The following is a 20,517-nucleotide window of genomic DNA, read 5'->3' as shown; positions in this document are numbered from 1 at the left end:
GTAGGACCTTCAGCATGGACACCGCGTCTTTCGTGTGAAAAACAAGCCCTCAGATGCCTTGACACCACACGTAGCCTATCAGCACACACGCCTTCATGTAAGTGCATATGTGTGTATACACACATACACAGTCTCCAGCCCCTGTCCTTCTCTGCTGTCCCCAAGGCTATTAGCTAGCACAAGACGGGCCACTGAAGCCACTTAGGTTGCAGTGATCCCCAAGGTCCCTCATTACCATCTCTGACACTTCCAGGCGATGGGTCCCCTGTGAGCTTGGGGTGTACTCAGGCTGGTCCTGCCTCCCTTCACAGGCAGTCGTGGCTCATGGGGAAAGGGCAGTGCCATGTCTGACTCAAAATGTCCCCGTCCATTATAGCCCCCCCCCCCAGCTGACTCCGGTCCATGTCCTAGATCCAGCAGCTAAGACACTGGGAATGTTGGAGAGAGCGAGGAAAAGCGAGAGTCGAAGGATGTAGATGCTCAAAGCCCCGTGGAATCTTGGGGCCAACTGGAGAGTCAGAGAAGCTAAGGGGGAGAGAGAGGGGTAATGCCCGGGGAACCCACATCTGTCGTACCATAATTAACCCAGTATGGGCTAGGGCTTGGGCAGTCCAGGGACTCCGGTACCAGCCCTCCTCAGCTTCTTGTCCTGGGTGTTCCAAGCCAGGCCAAAGCCAAGTGTCTAGCACACGCTCGTATCCAACGAGCCACTGTGGCCAGCCTCTTGCACTGGTGCATGGGGCTGCACCTGCCTCTCAGGGCTGGGTAGCAGCAGCAGTTACAGGCACAGAGGCCAGCTAAGCCTGGAATCTTAGGCCAGCCTGCCTCTCAGCGGGCCTCAGTTTCCTGCTTTGTCAATGAGCAATTATGACCCCTGTCCTCTGCCTGTTACTTGGACAGATTCAGGGTACTTGCAGATGAAGAAAGACCTTACCTCTGAGCTGGCAGTGAGGGACAAAGAGGATGCCCAGCCCTGGCCAGACTTGCTTCCCTTTCAGACGACAGCCGTCTCCATGTCTGCCCCAAGTTCCCCTTTCCCATCTGCTTTCCCGAGCTGCCCAAGGCCACCCGCTGGCTTTCTGGGGGCTACACTGGGCTCCCCTGAACCAGGCAGAACGCCCATCTGTAGACTGTAGGATCTTTCTGTTCCCAAGGTCAGCTACCAAACCTCCCCTTTTCTCCTCCTCCTTCCTGGCCCGGAGGCTGCCAGCTCAGGGACACAAAGCCGGGCAGCTCCCAACTATGACTGGTTCCAAGGCCCCTGCAGGGAGGAGGCAGGAGGCACTGCCCAGAGCCCCCTCCCGGCTCCCTGAGCGCACAAAGGTTCCCTCAGCTCCTCTGTGATACCCACGAGCAGGTGCCAGCCCCTGCAGTAAACAGCTAGAGTCAACAAAACACTTCAGAAAGGCAGGGCAGGACTCAACGCTCTTTGGGCAGCTAACACATTTATCTGCTTGTGTTTTGAGATGGTGTGTGTCTCTCTCTGTAGCCCAGCCTGGCAATGAACTTATAATCCTCCTGCCTCAGCCTCCCCCAAGTGTTCAGATCATAAGCCTGAGCCACCAGGACTGGCTTACATTAACACAGTTAATCTTCTTTAAAAAACCCATGAGAAAAGGATCATGATCCACTGAACAGATGACCATGAGGCCCCTGGGAAGCCAAGTCACCTGCCAGCGTCATACAGTGAGGAGGGAAGGTTACGTGGGAATCCAGGCTAGCTCCAGAGAGGTCCACTTGACCTCTTGAGTGGCAAGCTCACCTGCTAGTGAGAGCCTCTCTTTAGAAGTCACAGGGAAATGGTCTCCTTGGGTTAAGCTGGCTGCCATCTGCACAAGGCCTCAGTTCAGGGGACTGCATGAACTTACCCAGGTGACCACGGATCACAGCTCCTCTACGGCTCTTCCCAAGGCTGTGTGTGGTGTTTCCAGCCCTCCTTGTCCGGTTATATCTCCCCCAACCCTTCTCGGAGGGTGACCACAGCTGCAGCGGACTGAAAATGTTCAGCTAGAGCGGGAGGGAGCGTGTGGCTACCCCCAACCACTTCCTGGTGGTTCTCCAGACGGCTGCTGTTTGAGTCCCCTTAGAGGACCAGCTAGGATGCCCCCAGGGTCCCTGGCAACCCACCACCATTATCTACATGTCGGTGTCAGGGAAAGAGGAGATGCGGGGTTACAGGAGAGAGAAGAAAGGAGACTGTGGAGGAAGGGAAGGAGATGATGGGGGGGGGCGGCTGGCGGCAGTTAGAAAAGGGAGGAAAAGGGAGACGAAAGAGGGAAGGAGTGAAAATCTACCTGGCTTCCTCCTCCAGGCAAAAGAGTGAATGGGCGAAGACTCCCTCTTTGCCGGCGGCAGACCCCTGGAGTCAGGGACACTTTCCCCTAGTACAAGGGGCTGAAGGTCGCATGGAAGCCTGCCCCCCCACCCATCGCCACCCCCTCACTAGAGCTTCAAACAAAGGGGGCAGGCGGGAAGCTGGGCTGAGAAGACGGGCCTCCAGCGCCAAGGGGGAGGAAGGGGCGCAGGTGACAGCAGCCCCTGGCAACCGTTCCCTTGGCAACCGTTGGCAGCTGCATGGACTGCGTCACTGCCTGGCTTAGAGCGCGGGCCCTCTGACTTGTCAGCGCCAGAGTGTGAGAGCTTCCTTCCATCCCGAGGCTGCCTGGCTAGGCAGGCACTGGCAGGCACTGGCTGGGTTTGTGTACAAGAAGAGAGCAGGTCCTAGAGCATGGGCCATCTGTCTTGAGAGGACCTCAAGACCCCAGAGCACCCAAGTTCTCTACTGAAGCAGAATGGTACATTTTTGCATGAAATCTTCCAGTTAGTTTGCAGTGGCTTTTTGTGGTGGTTGTTGTTGTTTATAAGGGAGAGGCTTGAGGGAAGATCTTGCAATACAATCCAGGCTAGTCTTGAACTTGCTGTCCTCCTGCCTCAGCCTCAAGTACTGGGATTGCAGGCTTGTGCCACCACTTCTGGCCCTCACCAATGACTTTAACACCAAATGGTTTGAGAACACAGTGGGAAGCCAGATCCTTGGCCGAATGGCACCTGTTGGAAGCTGGCACTTGCTGGATGCCCCCCTATTGCCTTGACCACAAGCCAGGTGAAACATTCCTGATCCCTACCATCAGCTGCGGTGAACAGAGTGTATACCATGCTTCCCTGAAAAATGCCAGGAATCTGTCTCCTCCTGGAAGCCTTCCCAGATTGCCAGAGCTCACTCATAATCCCCTTTCTGAGCCAGCCTGGGGCTGGGGCTCCTCCTGCCTTTCCTCCAGAGCTCCCTGGCTGCGGTGGGAGCTTCTAGGCCCCTCTTTACCTGCCTAGGAAGAAAGCAGAACAGCATCAAAGCTTCTGGCTCCTTCGCAGAGAACCTAGCACTGGGCATTTTAGAAGTTCATTTCCACCACGCTGCATGGTGAGCCAGGTTTGAGCCTATGTTGAGATGGGACCCTAGAGGCTGGGGAGGGGATATGATTGCTCAAGACTACCCAACTGGAAGGGCAGGTTATAGAATGCAAACACAGATGCCTGGGCCTCTAAGCAACCCATCTCATCCTGTCTAGGCCCCTCGACATGCACATCCAAGCTCAATTTGATCTCCAGGACGGGACGCTCACTTCCTTCTGAGTGGGCACAGCTCTGACCTCTGTGGAGCCTTCCTACCCAGTGAGTCAAAAGGGAAAGACATCCAACACTCGGGGTGACTCCTGAGCTTCAGACAAACTTGAGTGAGAATGGAGAGGTGTGTAAAGACCTCCAGCTCCAGGCCAGCAGCAGGTAAGGACAGAGTGCAGCCACCAAGGCTGAGGCACAGGCCTCCGCTGAGTGGTGGCAAGCCCTTGCCCAGAGCACCAGTGGGAACCCCAGGGGATCCCACGCCTCAGGTGGAAGGGCTGGCCCAGGCCCTGGGAAAGGAGCAGGACTTGGAGCCCTGGGCACACTAGCCCTGTGCCTCCAGCCCATGGACCCGGGCCAGCAGGCTGCCGCGGTCAGGAGGCCACTATTGTCTGGCTGCCAGAGCCTGGGACCGTTCAGGCTCTATTTTGGGCCTGGAGGAAGAGGAAAAGAAAGCAAAGAAAGGAGCCTGCTGTCCTGGGCAGGGGTGGGGGGAGGGGGTGGAGACACCTTCCCTGCCTCCAGAAAGAGCTCCAGGGCCCACTGTCTGGGAAGGTAGCCATGTTGGATCAAAGGACCCTGAGACCTCAGAGAAGCTGGTGGGGTGCTGAGGCTCTGAGGACCCTCGGGGAGGCTGCCCCCCCCCCCAGGCCCTTGACACACACTTGGTGCTTGCTCACTTCAGCAAGAAGCAGGGCACAGCCTCATTGCCGTCTGCAGCCCCTGAGCCTCCCACCCATCTCCCACCACCAGAAATGTGACACAGCTAATTGCTGCTCAGGAACCACAGCCGGAGTTAGACCAGCTTTGCTCTCACTGAGCTTCTACCATGCCTCTGAGTCGAGGGGAGGAGGGGATCAGAAATGTCTGTCTGATATCGGAGATGCACAGACCAATACAGCTGTCAACACAAACCAGTGACCCCACTCTGGCTCCACCCCCACCCCGCCTTCCCCACACTCACCAAGCCCAATGCACCTCCGGCTTCACCCCAGGGCCTTTGCACACGCTCCTCCCTCACCACGGCGCGGTCTAAGACCTCCCCTCTGACTGGCCTTCTTGGGCCTTCATTCAAATGTTCCCCTCCTGAAATGCCATCTGTGACCCCCCCCCCCGCCCAGTTCAAATTGTCTTCCTTGTCCATCAGGGTGTTTCTAGTCACCCGTTTGGTTTGAAGGATCTTGGTCGTTTCTGAAGCTCCCCTGCCGTGAGCTTGATTACTATTCTTCGGTGGCATTTGCTGTCTTTTCTGAGTTATTATTGTTGTTGTTGGGCTTTTCTCAACTATACGTGTATGCATGTTAGTTTTTCTGTACGTGTCTGTGCCTGGGAGCACAGGTGCTTTGGCGGCCAGGGGTATGAGATGCCCCTGTGGCTGAGTGCCGGGTGGTAGTGAGCTGCCTGGCATGGATGTTAGAACTCACATTCAAGTCCCCCGCAAGAGCCACTGAGCTGCATCTCTCCAGCCCCGTCTGGCTGGCTTTGTACCTCTGACATCCCCGCTGATGCGACATGGGGACCACAGCAGCTGCCCAGTGCTGCTGGCGGAACAAATGAGCGAATGAGCTGAGCTGAGCTCAGGCCTGATGCTGCAGGTCCAGGCTGAAGGAATCCGCTCCAGGGCTCAAGCACACAGCTGTCCCCAGCCTCTGCCTAGGGAGGGAGTGCCTCATCTCTACCACGTGTTGGACCAGTGTAGGGACCCCAAGACCACGCACAGCCTGAGCGCCGAGAGAGTCAGAGACTCCAGGCTAACTCCTCCTCCAACACGCAGTAGCCTAATGAAAGCTCTGAGAAGACCTGAAGCCCCCAGGTTCTCTTACTCCTACCCCACCTGGGATGGGGTGGGGGGCACTCCGAAGGCTTCTGGATGACATGACGTCTGAAACCTGACTAGCAACTGTGAACACCCAGCCCCAGGTTTTCTCCTCACAGCCAGGCAGTGTTACCAACCTAAACCCCTCAAGGGCCTGCTCCTGTGGCTTGGGATTAGAGAGCCCAGGAGCAAGACTCACTTACAAAGCAAGGTCACAGTACTATTACTGTAACTGTAACGACACGCTCCCTGCTGGGCTCCTGGGCAGAAAATCTGAGGTGGATCAGGAAGAGGAAGTGGGTGCTGGGGTACAGGAACCCCTGGTGGGTGGGTGGGTGCCTCTGAGGACTAGGACTAGGGGCACAGAGCCGAGGTAGGTCACGGCAGGGATGTGCCTGGGAGCCCCACGACATGCACCTGCCTCCACACCTTCGCTAGCACCTGTGAGGAGGGATTCCCCTTCCCATTGTATGGCTGGGGAAACAGGGGGAAGCTGTTTGCCCAGAGCCAGGGACCCCAATCCCGTCTGTGACTCCTTCATCCATGTGTCTGTTGTATTGCCGCGGCACCCCGCTCTTGCACTGGCAGCCCCCCAACACAGAGTGTTAGCTGCCGAGGTAGAGACGGAGCCTCAGAGAGGTGGTAACCACAGCCCTGAGGTCTCACAGCTGAGGGACTCCGCGAGACCACTCCTCTGCACTCACGTGCTGTGTGAACACCACTGTCTTCACGGACCACATTTACTGCAGCTTTGAACTCTGGTTCCCCTACTAGAGGGACAGAGCTGGGGCACCTGCTTATGCTGATACCCACGGCAGGGTCTCCAGGGAGAAGTGCCAACTGTCTTCCCCAATCATTGCTGGTACTGGTGAGCCCTGTGCCAGGTTTAGAGACCCAGACCCTACCATCAGGGATCCAAAATGCGTACAAGAGGCAGAGGCCAGAGGAGTGTGGGGCAAGAAGTTTCCTTACTGCCCCGTCCACTGCCCACGACTCCCGCAAGCTGGTGTTGGGGAGGAGGAGCTGGGCGGCCTGCACACCTGCCCAGATTCAAGACCACAGGGTAAGGATGGCCGAGAGGTCCCAGACTCTGCAGGTGCATGTGTGCCCTTCCTGCACAAAACAGCCTCGCTCGCCCCCAGCTCCTCACGTGCAGTCTTAGAAATCACCCCGAAGATGCAGTCAGATGCGCCCATGGGAGAGCTAGGTGCAGGGGCCAGCAATGTAGTGGAGGGGCATTATGTCCCTCATAGGCATTACCCATGTGTAATTAATTCTACCCATGGTCATTGGTGCCACCCCCCCAGGGTTGGGAAAGCTCATAGCTAGAAGAACGGTGAAAAAGAGCCTCACGACCCCCCAAGGCCCCTCCATGGCTTCTCTGACCAACTCGAATACTTGCAAGGATGGGGTGCTCACAACCTCCAGTGGGAACAGCCATTGTGACAAAATGGGGACAAATCCAACCAGAGGCAAGTGACCAGGTTCCTGTCACCATGGACGGTCCAGGGACCCTTCCCCCCCAACCTGCTTCATCGTCTCTGAAATGTGGATAAAAATGAAGCCTTGGAGGAGCGGACGTGCCAAAGACAGCACGAGGGCCTTGGGCAGTGAAGTGGAGACATGAGACAGGCTATTGGCCAGCCCAAGCCACTTGGCCCCTGCCCAGATGATGATACAACAGGCGGGAGTCAGACCCAGCTTCAGCATGACTCAGCTGCCCTGACCAACCCCTGAGGTCCACCCCTCACACTTGTCAGCATCAAAACAGGTGGGTCGGGGCAACTGTCACCACCACAAGACCAGAAACCCAGGCTTCCAGACACAGAGCCACACCGTGAGAAATGGGCTCAGCTGGAGATGGCCACACAACCCAGGCTCCAGGGACCAAGGGAACTCATTCCCAAAGAGGAGTGACCACAGAGCGCCGCTCAGGACACTAGCCTGACTGGAACCCAGGCATCCCTTCTGAACCCAGGAAGGGGGCCAAACAGGTCAAGATCTAACAGTAGGCAATGCCTAAAGGTCACCTCCCTTTGCTATGCCTTTTGCAAAGGGGGTTTTCCCTCCCTTTTCCCTGCACTTGAAATCCTAAAGAGATGCTCCAGGTAAATGATGGTAATGCTACCTGTGACGTCATCTCTCTCGAAGACTGCAGAGCACGGGGAATCTGATGACCCTCGGTTGTGTCAGAATGGGCTGTACTCCCACTGCTACTGAGCAGCTGTGAGTCAATGAACATAAGCAATAAACTACTGTAAGATTTCTATTGCAGACAGGTAACATCTAAGGGGCCATGGGTGTTCCAGGAGGGCAAGGTCAGCAGTGATGTTCTTCACAAAAAGGAGGGCCAGACACCGTAGATGGCAAAGACTGTTCATCCTGGAGTCTGTTGGTCCACCTCTCACTGCTCCTCTCCTCCCTGTACAAGAGTTTCTGTGCACCTGAGGACCCCAGATGGAACTCTGTGGAAGACAGCCTCAAAGCAGGTGGCTCTTGAATAAAACTGATCGGCTTTCAAGTGACACACCTTGGGGAAGAGTCTGGAAGTAAGGCCCCGGGACTTAGGAAGGAGGTTCGAGTCCCAGACAGGACAATTCTCACAGCAGCAACCAAGACCCTCTCAATGGAATATGTAAGGGTGTGCTGTCTGCAGATTGGAGTCTTCTCAATGACATCTTTGATAAGGGGCAGATTGTTGCTCTGGGATAAAGTCTCTGCTATTCGCCCAAAGAAGGTTCCAGAATGGTACCAATAACAGCGGGGCACTTACAGAACTGGGAATGATGCACTTAAAATCCCATGGCTCCCTCAATTCTCTCAAGACGCCATTTTCACTCCTGCTTTAAAACTAAAGAAAGGCTGGGCAGCAGTGATGCACGCCTTTAATCCCAGCACTCAGGAGGCAGAGGCAGGTGGATCTCTGTGAGTTCAAGGACAGCCTGGCCTACTGAGTGAGTTTCAGGATAGCCAGGACTACACAGAGAAACCCTGTCACAAAAAAACAAAATAATAATAGTAATAATAATAATAAACAAGGGACAGGCTGGCCAACACACCTGTCTAGATTCACACAGCTGCCGGCACTGAGAAGGAACCAGGCAGCCCAGAGCCCACACTCCTAATCACCTGTGCAGCCTATCTCAGGGCACTGCCATCCTGGGAGATGGAGAAGGTCTGGGGAAGATGGGGGTGAGGCCTGCCTTTCCTGAGCCCCAGCAACATGGGGCTACCCCCTTCACTCCCTACAGCCCCTCCTGGAGATTCAGGTGTCTTCATTCTCTATAAATAAGACTCAAGGCAAGGAAGTTACTTGCCAGATATGGTGGCACGTATTTGTAATCTTGGCACTTGGAAGGCTGAGGCAGGAGGATCATGAGTTTGAGGCCACTCCATAGTGATGTCCTGTGGGGTGGGGGGGAGAGGAAGGCTGAAGAGGAGGGAGGAGGGCAGTGAAGAGAGGAGAGGGCCTTTGGCTCAAGGTCACTCTTCAAGGGTCAAGCACCCCGAGTATCTGAGCAGCGCTTCCTGAGGCGTCCCGGGACCTCTCAAAGCTGCAGCGTGCTAACAACGCATTTGCAGCCCATGTTGATCCGTGTTCCAGTAACAACCCTTACAAGAGACGGGTCCGGTTATTTCCATTCACGGACAAAGAAACTGAGGTCCAGAGAAGCTGTGCTCTTGGGCAGTGTAATATGAATCTCTGGTACCCACCTACTTTCTGCCATGGGAACTGGGAATCCAGGCCGATGTTACTGGATGGAAGGAAGAGGGCCGAGGACAGAAGGGAGGGATGAAGAGGCCGTAAGGCCAGTTTGGAGACAAAGTGGCCCTGAAACAGGGAAGGCAGACTGAAGCTATTAGCCACAGAACCCTGGATGCGTCAGGGGACTAGAACTGGCCCTAGGAGAGCCAGCCCCTTATCCCCAGCCCATCTCCCATTAATGTTCGAGGACTGCCTGCTGATGGTGGATGCTGGGCCAGCTTCCCAAAGTAAGGCTCTTATCTCTGCCTGCCTGGAACTGCACTCCACACATCACCAAGGTCAGTGCCAGCCCAGGAGCCTGGTGCCCAGCCACGCTCCCCTCCCTGCCGACACACAGATCGGGCTAGTCGGGGCAGGCTGACTTGTTCCAGTGTCCAGCTCCCCCACAGGCAGTGGAGATAAGAGAAAGTGACGTCTCTGGCTTCGGTATGCCCATTTGTCCAATGGGAGCTAGAGAGTCAAATGCTAACTTCCATGATTCACGTGCCGTTCTAAACGTATTCACGTTAACTCTGCCACGCTCAGAGAAGCCCCCGAAGATAGAGTTAACGATGAGGAATTAGAGGCACATGTCCAAGCCCGCACAATCAGAAAGGGGTACCGCCAAGTTCTCTTTGGGCAAACCTGCCCGAATCCCATCACCAAACAAATGCATGGGCTTGCCAGTGTCAGGGTATGGGCACAGGCCCTCCAACAACTAGCTTAGGACCCAGACAGGGACCTCCTTGCTTCCCGAGAAGCAACAGAAAAAGACAACAGTGAGACCTGGAGCCCCAAAGATTTGGATCCCTCCCTGGGGAAGCCGCCTCACCCACATTCTTTGTCTCTGAAGGAAGTACTGAGCTCAGCATGGAAGGTTTAGGATTGTTCCAGGCTGGGATCCCAGGGAACCTGGAGAGTTTGGGGCACATGGGACTCAGGATTGTGTCTCAGACCACCTCACCCCAGGCAGGCCAGGCCTGCTGCTAACCTTAGTCCCTCTCCTCAATAGCTCAGACCTGACCTCAGAATCTAAAAGCTCCCCCGGGGCCCCCAGAAATTCCAGCTGGGGCTGGAGGTCCAGAGCCTGGAGCAGAGACAAGCTCTCAGCCGAGCAAGGGATGGCTTGCCAGTGTTCCACCCACTGCATCTGAGAGGCCCCTTTGTGCCAGCTCTGCCCCACCCCCTACTCGCCATCTGCCAGGTCCCCGGAGGCTGCTCACCCTCGGCTGCCGGGTGCACTCACATGATGCCCCCATCTGATGTGAGTCAGAAGGCAGGGCCACCCTGAGGACCAGAATGGGGGTATGAAGCCCTACTCAATCTTAGGAAAAGGATGCAACCCTGGGATGTGGGTCCTGTGTCTACATACTTCCCCCAGCCTCCCCACTGGCACCTCTAACACCCCTCTCAGGGCCCTGCCCCTTCCCCCTACTGCCTAGAAGCTCATCCCACATCCCAGCGAGGGCTCAGCATCCACTGGGCAGAGGATCACCTACGGTGGTGCTCCCTTCGCGGCTGTCCGCCCCACGTTGCCGCCTACCCTTGTCATGCAGGATCCTGATTGAGCAGGCCGTCCCCACAGAACACACTGCCCCGTCTCAGCTCTACCGGCTCTCTTCTCTTCCCTTCCTCTCACCTCTACTCCTTCCTCCTTAGCCAGGAAGCCATCCCTAAGCCTGAGGCTCAGTCTAGCAGCTGGGGCAGAGTAGCCAGGCCAGACCCACAGCGCTCATCCTCTGCCCTTCCCACCCCGCTGCCCAGTCCTCTCACCCTTCCCCTGCACGGAAGACGGAGGCCCTCTGGCACGACATGGAGTATGCTGAAGTGACCCACGTCAGGCGGCGGGTCTGTGGCTGGCTCATGCCTCCAAGCTCTCATTGTTCCCCTAAACTCTTTCCATATTACATTCTCTGCCATCCATTCCACCCATCCATTCCCAGACACGGCCCCTCCCCCTTCCCTTCTGCCCAGTTCAGAGCCGGACTCACTCCCCCTTTTCTCACAGACCCCCTAGCTCCTGCTGTCTCCTCTCGTCCACTCATCCCCCTCTGGAATCACACCTCCTAACAGGACGGAGATGCCATACACAAGCCACCTCAGACAGCCTCCTAATCAAATACCAGGAGCCGGGATCCCTCTGCCTGGGATTTTGGAGTCAAGTCGTTAGCCCAGGAGACAGGGTGGCAAAGACACCCCCATGCCAATTTAGCAACCCAGAGAGAGGCCAGGTGAAGTGGCTTTGACCAAGGTGGGATGTATCTCAAGTTCCTGGGGCTCCAGTAGCAAAGGGAGAGTCTGGCTCCAAAAGCTAGTACAGTCTCTGAACGGGGCAGGGATGGCCACCCAGGGGCTGGTCTGAATTCTGGGGACCCCTCAATAGCATGTAGCTCCCGATGACCAGCGCTGCCGCTTCCCACAGTCTCTGACTCCTGGGGGCGTGCAGGGAGGGGGCCACCTATATGTTCCAACTGACCTTATTGCTCACTGTGCCCCTAGGACAGCAGAGAGCGCTCAGTAGGCAGAGTGGACGCTTAAGATAAGCAACCCCCCTCGGCCTTCCGAAGAAGGCACCCGACTTTCCCACCATGTCACCCATCCCTCGCCACAGTTGCCTAAGGGGGAAGGGGAAAAAAGGGATTCTGCTTCTACTCACCCCACCCCCTCAGTAAAATGAGCCCCTTGGAGGCCCTAACGGTCACCGCCAGATGGCTGGTTGGAAAGTGGGGAGGACAGGAACCCTGCCCCCATTTCCCACACCAGGGGAAGGGGGACTAAGGTCCTATCAGGCCCAAGCAGCTGGGGGCCCTGAGGTCTTGTGGTTAATGGGTGAGGAGCTCTTGGCCCCTCGGCCTCGCTTCCCAGGACCCTCACTCCAGGTGCCTCCTGTTCAGAGCAGATGCTGCACCGTGCCTTCCTTCCTGGGTTTCAAGTTTTTGGACGGCCCTGGTTCCCTGGGGGCCCCGTCCTGTCCCTAAGGGAAGCTCTGGGGGAGGCCAGCTTCAGGGGCACCATACTGAGCCCCCCACAGGGCCCTCTTCTGCAGCCAGAGCCTGGCGCTCCATCTCTGGACTTGCTGTGTGACCTCAGGCAAGCTGTCTGCCCTCTCTGAGTCTCCCTTCTCCCACACTGGTGATAGGGGCAGAGATCTCTGTAGCCCAGGCAGGCCTTGAACTCAAGAGCCTCCCGCCTCTGCCTCCCCAAATGCTGGGATTACAGGTGTGTGCCACAACATCTGGCTGAGAACAGAGACTGAAAGGCCCAGGGCGCAGATGCCACACTGTTGGGCCCAAGACTGGACCGTTCGGACAGCGAATGGCTCCAAATGTTCTGCTCCTTCTGACCCGGTTCCCTTCCTGGCAGCTTCCAGTTTACACACATCTCTACCCTAGAGACACCCACCCCACCCCCCAGCTGTGCTCATCTGAGCCAACCCCACCCCCACCCCGCCCCCGAGATCCCTTTACATGCCACACTCTCTCCATAGCCCCGGCAGCCTCTCCTCCCACCTACTGGCCACCCTCGGTCAGGTACCTGGTGCCAGGCAGAGGGCTCTGGAAGGAGCCAAGCAGCTGGACCACCTTTCAGGATTCACCTCCAAGGCGGAATCTGCCAGTCTGGGTCTCTCATGCTAGCAAGTGCACTGGCTGGGGGCGGGTGGGAGGCTCTTGGCAGCCGGCAACCCCTCTCCTGGAGTCGCCAGCCTGTGTGGAGCCTTAGAACCGGAGGGAGGGCCGGGACACCCTCCTGCCCTTGCTCAGCTCCTCCCTTCAGGCTGGAGATGAGATGACTGGCTAACAGTGAGTCATGGCTTTTTCAGAGGGAGGCAGGAGGAGGCAGGGCTGGCTGACAGAGGTGAGGCAAGCAGGGACCTTGGGGGCTGCCCATGACTCAGGTCTGGCAAGTGGGGACCTGGGTTTTACCTCTAACCATCTCAGAGCCCCGGTGCCAGTTTCAGGGATGGGTATGAACCGGGGTGACTGGGCCTCGTCACCCACCTATTATCAAGGTCCCTGGGGGGCTGCTTCCTGAAGTTCTGTCAAAGAAACCAATTTGCCATGGCCACAGGCCACTCAGATGCTGCCCCCTTCTCCAGGCCCAGCCAACCACTGCCCCTTCCTGAAGGACAGCCTAACCTCCTCAGCAGCAGGCAGAAGCCAGCACTGAGTGTCAGAGCGGAAGGTACTCCTGGAGGAAGAGGGTGTCAGGCTGCCTGGCTTGAGGCCATGCGTGGCTGACTGCTGACCCCTGTCTCCGTCTCTGAGCGTCTTCCTAGCAGAGAGCCAGACCAGAGTTCCCCGCTCTCCTTTAATTTCAACCTTTTAAAACCCATGTCCTAGAGTCTGAGACCCCAAGGACGTCTGGAAATAGCCTTCTTTAGTCTGTCTGCTGAGCCAAGTGGGAAACTGAGGCCCAGGTAAAGAGCCCTTCTAAAACCTCAGAGAGAGCAATTTGGAAACAGGCCAACCCTACCATGCCCATTATGCTTGCTCTGTCCGGTCATCCGAGTTGGCTGTTCCCTCCACTTTTGAGGTTGGGGTGGGTGGGGGGTGAGAGGGTGGGGGTGGAGGGAGGATGAGCGTGGGCCTCCAGAGTGAAGTCTCCAGTCTTTCCTGTACACACAGCGTGAACAAGCGAGCCCTAGGTGGCAAGAGGTGTGTGAGGATTTCACAACCTAAGGAGGGCAAGTGGTAACAATAACAATAATGGCAGTAATAGAATAACAGCAGTCACACTGACTGCATTCCAGCCTTCCCTCATGCCTTCCTCACAGCACCTGCCCAGACACTTAATGAGCCTCAAGAAATATTCTCCAGGCATGTAGTAATGAAGGAAGAGGGCAAGGCAGAGACATGAAACTCAGAGACGGGAACTAATTTGTCCAAGGTCACACAGCTGGGGACGTAGAGGGGTCACACCCCTCAACACCACCAGTATGTGAGCTGAGATGGTCAGGCACAAGCAGGGACTTGTCCAAGGCCACACAGCTGAGACGCGGGTGGGCCCGTGGCTCTCAGCAAACATCTAGCAGGTACAGGCCCTTCACTCATTTCCACCATGTCTCCACCACGCAGAAAAGGCCCCAGATCTAGAGAAAGCAAGGGGCTCTCGGCCACACCCTTCAAAGGCGAGAAGCCAGGCATTGAACCAAGTGACTCCAGAGGCCCTGCTGAACGTTGACGGGAACGTCAATAAACAGAGACCCACGGAAGGGCCTTCCGGGGGACAGCAGCGGGGGGGGGGGGGGGGGGGGCCGGGGGGCCATTTTTTGAAGGAAACAGGATCTGTTGAAGAAATGGAGGCAGAGGGTGGGAGATTTTGAAGGCATGGAACTGGAGGGCTGGTCAAAGGCACTGGAGCCGTCGAAGGTGTCTGAGTAAGGGGTACCTGTGCTCGGCACGCAAACTATGGTCACAGACACACCGAATATGAGAACTTGTTGGAAACCCCAGGTCTCAGATGTGCCCCCAGAGCTGTCCCCTGGGAATCTAAAATTTAATAGGATGTCCAGGTGGTTACAGTGTGTGGCAAAGCTTAAGTAGCCCGGTCTCTACTCTAAGGGCTTCAACAAGGTGTAAGAAGTGTGGGCAGGTAACAGGATGGAGACAAAGCAAAGCCAGGGGGAAGACTCTCATGCAAGAGACCAGAAACAGAGCTGGGGGAAGTCAAACAAGGAGAGAGGAGGTGTCAAAATCATTCCTGGTGTGCATAGTTAGGGGTGGGGTGAGAAAAGGCTGGCCTAGTGCCCGCTGGGATGGGAACCACGCATCCTCTCTGCTTCTCACTGGAAACATGGCGGCGCCAGGGCTCAGCTACCGAGTTGTGTCTCCACGGGAAGGGTTGTGGGATTACAGACTGGCGGCAGAACCAGGAATGAGGTAGGGAACACAGGAAGCAGATGGTCACCCCTTCTTTATAAGGGATGGAAGCGAGGCAACACCGATGAGGATCCAGAGCCAACTGGCTGCCGCAGACTCTGCCAGCTGGTGACTTGGGTAAGCGTCTCTACCCAGCCACCTCTTTGCTGTTGGCTGAGGATAAAAAGATCACCTGCTCCCTGGGCACTGAGGCAAGACTTCAGGGGACATGAACCCCGGGGTATGGATAAGAAACCAACAAGGCTTGTTGCCTGCTGCGGCTGCTGCCTGAGGCAAGGTCTGGGCACTGAGAAGGCTGGAGCAGGGGGCTGGTGGAACTTCAGGGGACCTCAGACCTCGATCTCTTCCTAACCTGCCAGATAGAAGAACAGGTGCCCAAGCCCGCCTTGAGAACAGCAACAAGCTGGGCCCACCCGGACAGACAAGAAGAGTTCCAGCACCGGCTTCTCATGCAAGCTCTGTGATCTTGCGTATTTTGGAGCACAATACCCAGCATCCTGGTGCTAAAATGCACACAGGGCACAAAGCTCCAGCTACTGAACGTCCAGCATCCTCTCTATACAACAGGAACACCTGCTCCACTTCTCAGAGATGGAGACTGAGGCCCGGAAAGAGCACCTCCCCAAAGCCACCCCACCATCCTATAGCCTGTACCCCAGAAGATGTGTTAGTACTGTGCTCCCAGCCACCTCCCTACTCCCTTTATTCCCGTGGGAAAGCCTCCTGCCCACAAGCATGGGGGAAGCCACAACCCCGATGATAACGCCACCTCCCGTCATGCTGCCCCAGGGTCCAGCATGGATGGCGGTGCCCATGTGACTCAGCCACCCTCACAAAGGCAGCTGTGTGCCAGTGCCCAGAACAGATTTTTTTTCCCACTGAGGGACATCCCCTTCCCCTAGCCTGGGAGGAGTATGGAAACCAGGCTAGTCCAAGATGAGAAGAAAGGGGGCCGCTCTCAGCCTTTAAAATGGGCTGCTGAGCCTTATGGGGATTCAAGCCTGGGCCTGGGGTTCAAGGACATTGCGCCAGATGAAATGGAATGAAGGCTAGCAAGAGCATGTGAGTTGAGCCCGCCCAAGCCTGTTTTCTGAGGCCTTATTTGGAGTCCACTCCAGCTCCCTGGGGGCGGAGCCAAGCAGACACCTGCCTATATTTACCTGCCTCAGATTTCCAAAGCCCTGGGGTTGTGGTCTGGGAAGAGTCACAGCCCCAGATGCCAGCAGAAACTCTTTCATCCCCTCCTGACCACAGCTCTGTCCCTCTTTACCCCTTGCTCCAAACAGCAGTGACACACTTGTCATATGCCATCCAAGTGGCTGGTTTTTTCTCCTACAACCCTGCTAAGGGCCTCTGCCTTATTTACAGTAGAGGAGGGAAGGAGACCGCCAGCCCAGTGCCATGACCTGAACCAGGGTCTGACTTTCAGGCCAGTTCCTTGCCCCAGGTCCCTCTTCCTGGTCCCAGTGATGCTTGACTGGATGCCTTGGTCCCTGGCATGGGCACACATCCTTTCTCTCTGTTCTCCCCCTCATTCCAGCCTACAGGGAAGAGGCCACTCCAATCTCCTGTTCCCTAGACAAGTTCAGGCTGGCTGCCTCCAAGGCCGCCCCCACCGGCTGCCCTAGGAGGTGGGCATGCCTGGGTGCCCAGCTACCCAAGACAGGCAAACAGGACAGGAACCTCCTGTTCATGTTGTGGCATGACGGAATGTCTGACCCTCAGCTTAGCCACCCCCACCCCAAGAGCATTCAGCAGAAGGGCTGGATCCAGCCAGATCATGCTCAGAGAGGCAAACTGGCCATGCCCCCTGCCTCTTAGCATGTGAGCTCAGGGCAAAGATGAGGCACCTGGAACCAGCCCTCGCCAGTCCAGTCATATGTCTGCCAGCCTGGGCCTGTCTTTCGGGATCCAGAGGCCTAGGGTCCCCCTGTGAGACCCTGCCTATCTCTGAACAGAGGTTCCCTCTGCAGCACAGGTGATCAGGGGAACCGTCATGATGAGGCCTTCCTGCCCTGCACTCTGCTCAGAAGCAGCCTGGCCGGGGGAGCCACTGATGGACTCCAAACCACTCTCCTTCACTGCTCTGCTTCCCCACGGTATTGCCCCAAAGCCCCATAACTGCCACGGGAGTCTAGCATCAAACTGCTGGACTTTGATTTTCCTGTGCCTCAGCGTCCTCACTTGTAAAATGGGTTTGCTCTTGAGCATGTGATGAAGTATCTGCTTGCCTACATGTTTATGGGGATGCACATGTGTGCTCATGCGTGTGGAGGCCAGAAGTCAGCTTCCAACATGTGTAACTTCTTTTGTTTGTTTGTTTTTTGTTTTTTGTGTTTTTTTTTGTTTTTTTGTTTTTTCAAGATAGGGTTTCCTCTGTGTAGTTTTGGTGCCTGTCCTGGATCTCGCTCTGTAGACCAGGCTGGCCTCGAACTCACAGAGATCCACCTGGCTCTACCTCCTGAGTGCTGGGATTAAAGGCATGAGCCGCCACTGCCGCCACTGCTGCTGCTGCCGCCACCACCACCACCACCACCCAGCCCAATGAATGTATGTATCTTCTTCTATCACTCTCCATCTAATGTGTTAAATGTCTTAGGAACTACATTTATTTTTTGTGTGTGTGTATGTGCATGTGTGTGCGCGCGCACGCATGCACATGCCCTCATGCAGGTACCAGAGCCACTGCATGCATGTGGAAGTAAGAGGATAACTTGCAGGAGTTGGTTCTCTCCTTGCACCGTGTGGAACCCAGAGATCTAACTCAGGTCACTGGGCCTGAATTCAGCCTGACTGTCCCCCTGGCGTCACATTACTCTTTGAGGCAGGGTCTCTCACTGAACCTGAAGCTCATCGGTTCAGCTGGACTTGCTGGACAGCAAACCTGGAGACCCTCCTGTCTCTGCCTCCCCAGGGCTGAGACCACCTGAGGTCCGGCGTGAACCACCAAGTTTGGCTTTTTACATGGTACTGGCCGTTCAAACTCAAGTCTTCATGCATGTACAAGTGTGTTACCAGCTGCGCTATCTCCCTAGCCACATGGGTCTGCTCTTAAAAATGTCCCCAGTGTGTAGGAACAGAGGGACTTCCATCCTCTATGGAGTCTCCCTGTCTCAGCTAGAAACCCAGACCTGGTCTGAGGTGACCAGCAGTCCATGCCAGCTGCTGCCGACTGTTCCACACTTGTGCCCATCTACGCTGGCCCTCCCCGGGTCCTGCCCTGTGAGGTTTCCGTGGCAGCTGCTCAGACAGCAGCTCGGGCCATCTGTCTCTGATGAAGCAGAGAGGCGTTAGCTCACGTGTGCCAAGGCAGGCCAGGGAAGCCCAGAGAGGCTTAGTGACTACCCACAAGGTAGTCCAGCAGTGAGAGAAGATGGCGTAAAACTTGCTTCCTCTTGAGGAAAACGCTATGCCAGGTCACTTACTGCGGGGGTCTCCAGGACTGGGATCTTGTCTGTGCCCTCCTGCGTGCCCACATCCATGTCTCAATACATGCATTGCACAATGTGCTGAGGTATTGGCTGTGGGAGACTCGCTTGGGAATTCACAAAGAGGACACATTTGTTTCCCTGCTTGAGTGACCAATAGGGCTGCCATCCCTTCCTCCCGGTTTCCCTCTCCCTCTCTTTTGAGACAGGATCTCTCCATGTAGCCCAGGCTGGCCTAGAACTCAAAACTGACCTGCCTCAGCCACCCTAGTTTGGAGATGACAGACTCACGTCACCCCGCCTTGCTCCAACTTCTCTTTTGGTACAATAAAGAGCTGGAATCCTAAGTACTTTGTAGGAATCCCACAGAGCATGGGGCCCCCTAGTCCCAGGAGACCCACACACACACACACAACACCTCCCACTTTCTGCATGCCCCTCTGCCCAGCAGCCAGGGAACCCCCCCCCCAGGGTCTCCCACTAAGTGCCGGGGCGCAGGTGGCTCAGGAGGCATAAATGGAGTGACGGCAGATGCTCATTAGCAGGGGCTCACTGTGCAGCCCACATGCCTCGGGGAGCCAGGCTGGCAGAAGCAGAGCAGCGGCGCCAGCCGCCCACCTTTGTCTGGCTGGGTGGGGGCCCTGAGCCAGGGCTGGGGGCTGGGCGCTGGGGCTCTCGAAGCAGTAATATGCTTTCATATCTGGGGTCCTGTCTACCCCTATCCTGGCACAGCTGGGGGCCATGGCCAGACAGAAGGAATGCCAGGGTCCCACCAGAGGCCATGGCAAGCCTGAACTTTTCCTCCCTGTCCAGGTGCATCTTTGGCCACCATGTGGGGGGGGCGGGGAGCAGCCGGTAGAGGAGGGGAACCTTTGACTAGACTCTTGCAGATGGGGTTGACAAACCTGGGCTGAGAGGCAAGGGGTCCCTTGGCTGGCCGCAGCAGAAACAGATATACCTGAGCTCTGCCCCTTTGCTGGCTCCCCAGGAAACCCTGCCTACCTCCTCTTCCTCCGCAAAAAAAATCAAACAAGTAGGATGGCCTGCTGCTAAACCGGTTCCCCATGGCTCTCAGAAGGAAACGGCTCTGGGAGCACCAGGGGACGAAGGCGCAAATGGGGTTCATGCCGCCATTCCTCATACGCATGCCAGGGTCCAAGCTTCACTCTGGCTTCACATCCGTGGTCTCCTTCTGAGCAAAGAAGGACACACTTCACGCCCTGCCCGTATGTTCCAGTGCCCCCATGTCAACGTGCACAGGCCACACTCTGAGCAGCAAGGAGTGACCTCGGAATAGCCACAGCCTCTAACTCAGTCATTCCCTGGGAGACACCAGGGATCAGACACAAAAAGCCCCAAGCATTGAGCTGAACCTGAGACCAAGGTCAAGTGAGCTGGGCCAGGCTCAGGCCATGCCATGCCAGCTGCCCTTTCTTACCTCGGTCTCCCTCTCTGGACAGCAGCCCCTCACCGCCAGGTCTAGACAGGCCCTTCTGTCGACAGCTTTTGCAGCCTCCTCCCACTAGGTGCCCAGCGCCGAGCCTGAGTCTAACAGCGGCAAACTCAGTCCAGGTGAGGCTCCACCTACCCTTCTAGCTTCCGGTGCCGGTGGCCCTCTGACATTCCTGAGTTTCCTGGAGAGGTTTGAATGGTCTTCAGCCTCCGTGGACTTTTGGCGTCTCTACCCTGGACGGTATGAGCTGTTCTGTGTGAGGCTGGGGTCACCCCGTCTCTGGGCTTCAGAGACCTTTCCAGACTGTGGGAGGCACACTGCCACGCCCCCACACACCTGCAAACTGCCAGCCCTTTGTGGCTTCTCCCCGCCTCCACTGAGCTGGGGCCCCACCTGAATCCTGCCCCATATCCTGTCTGCAGGGCAACACAAAGAAGCCACAGGCTGGATGCGGGAGGCCTCCAGGGCTGTGGGTGGGGTTCCCAAAAATATCCTGCTGGACTAAGGTGGATGCAGAGCAGGCAGAGGGTGGGAGCAGACACAGAGCTTTTTCCTAGGCATGGGTGGTAGCAGCTGTC

General features: G+C 56.5%; 1 protein-coding gene across 6 annotated transcripts in view; it reads right to left on the bottom strand.

Moving 5' to 3' along the window:
* Adgrg1 (adhesion G protein-coupled receptor G1) overlaps positions 1 to 20,243 on the bottom strand; it is a 37,160-nt gene extending 16,917 nt beyond the window's left edge. The window contains exon 1 of one of the 6 annotated variants that reach the window (XM_037206105.1): positions 20,075 to 20,243. The gene's annotated coding sequence lies outside the window, so the exon portion shown is untranslated. Of the gene's footprint in view, positions 1 to 934; positions 1,189 to 1,868; positions 1,992 to 2,294; positions 2,480 to 12,713; positions 12,952 to 19,924; positions 20,048 to 20,074 lie in introns of those variants that run through there. The other 5 variants (XM_037206104.1, XM_028871441.2, XM_028871443.2 and 2 more) reach the window with 5 other exon arrangements.
* Positions 20,244 to 20,517: the final 274 nt, after the last annotated feature.

The sequence above is a fragment of the Peromyscus leucopus genome, chromosome 5 (assembly GCF_004664715.2).
Source record: "Peromyscus leucopus breed LL Stock chromosome 5, UCI_PerLeu_2.1, whole genome shotgun sequence".
Lineage (NCBI taxonomy): Eukaryota > Metazoa > Chordata > Mammalia > Rodentia > Cricetidae > Peromyscus > Peromyscus leucopus.
The sequence above is the reverse complement of the archived record's forward strand: the minus strand, read 5'-3'. Positions and strand labels throughout refer to the sequence as shown.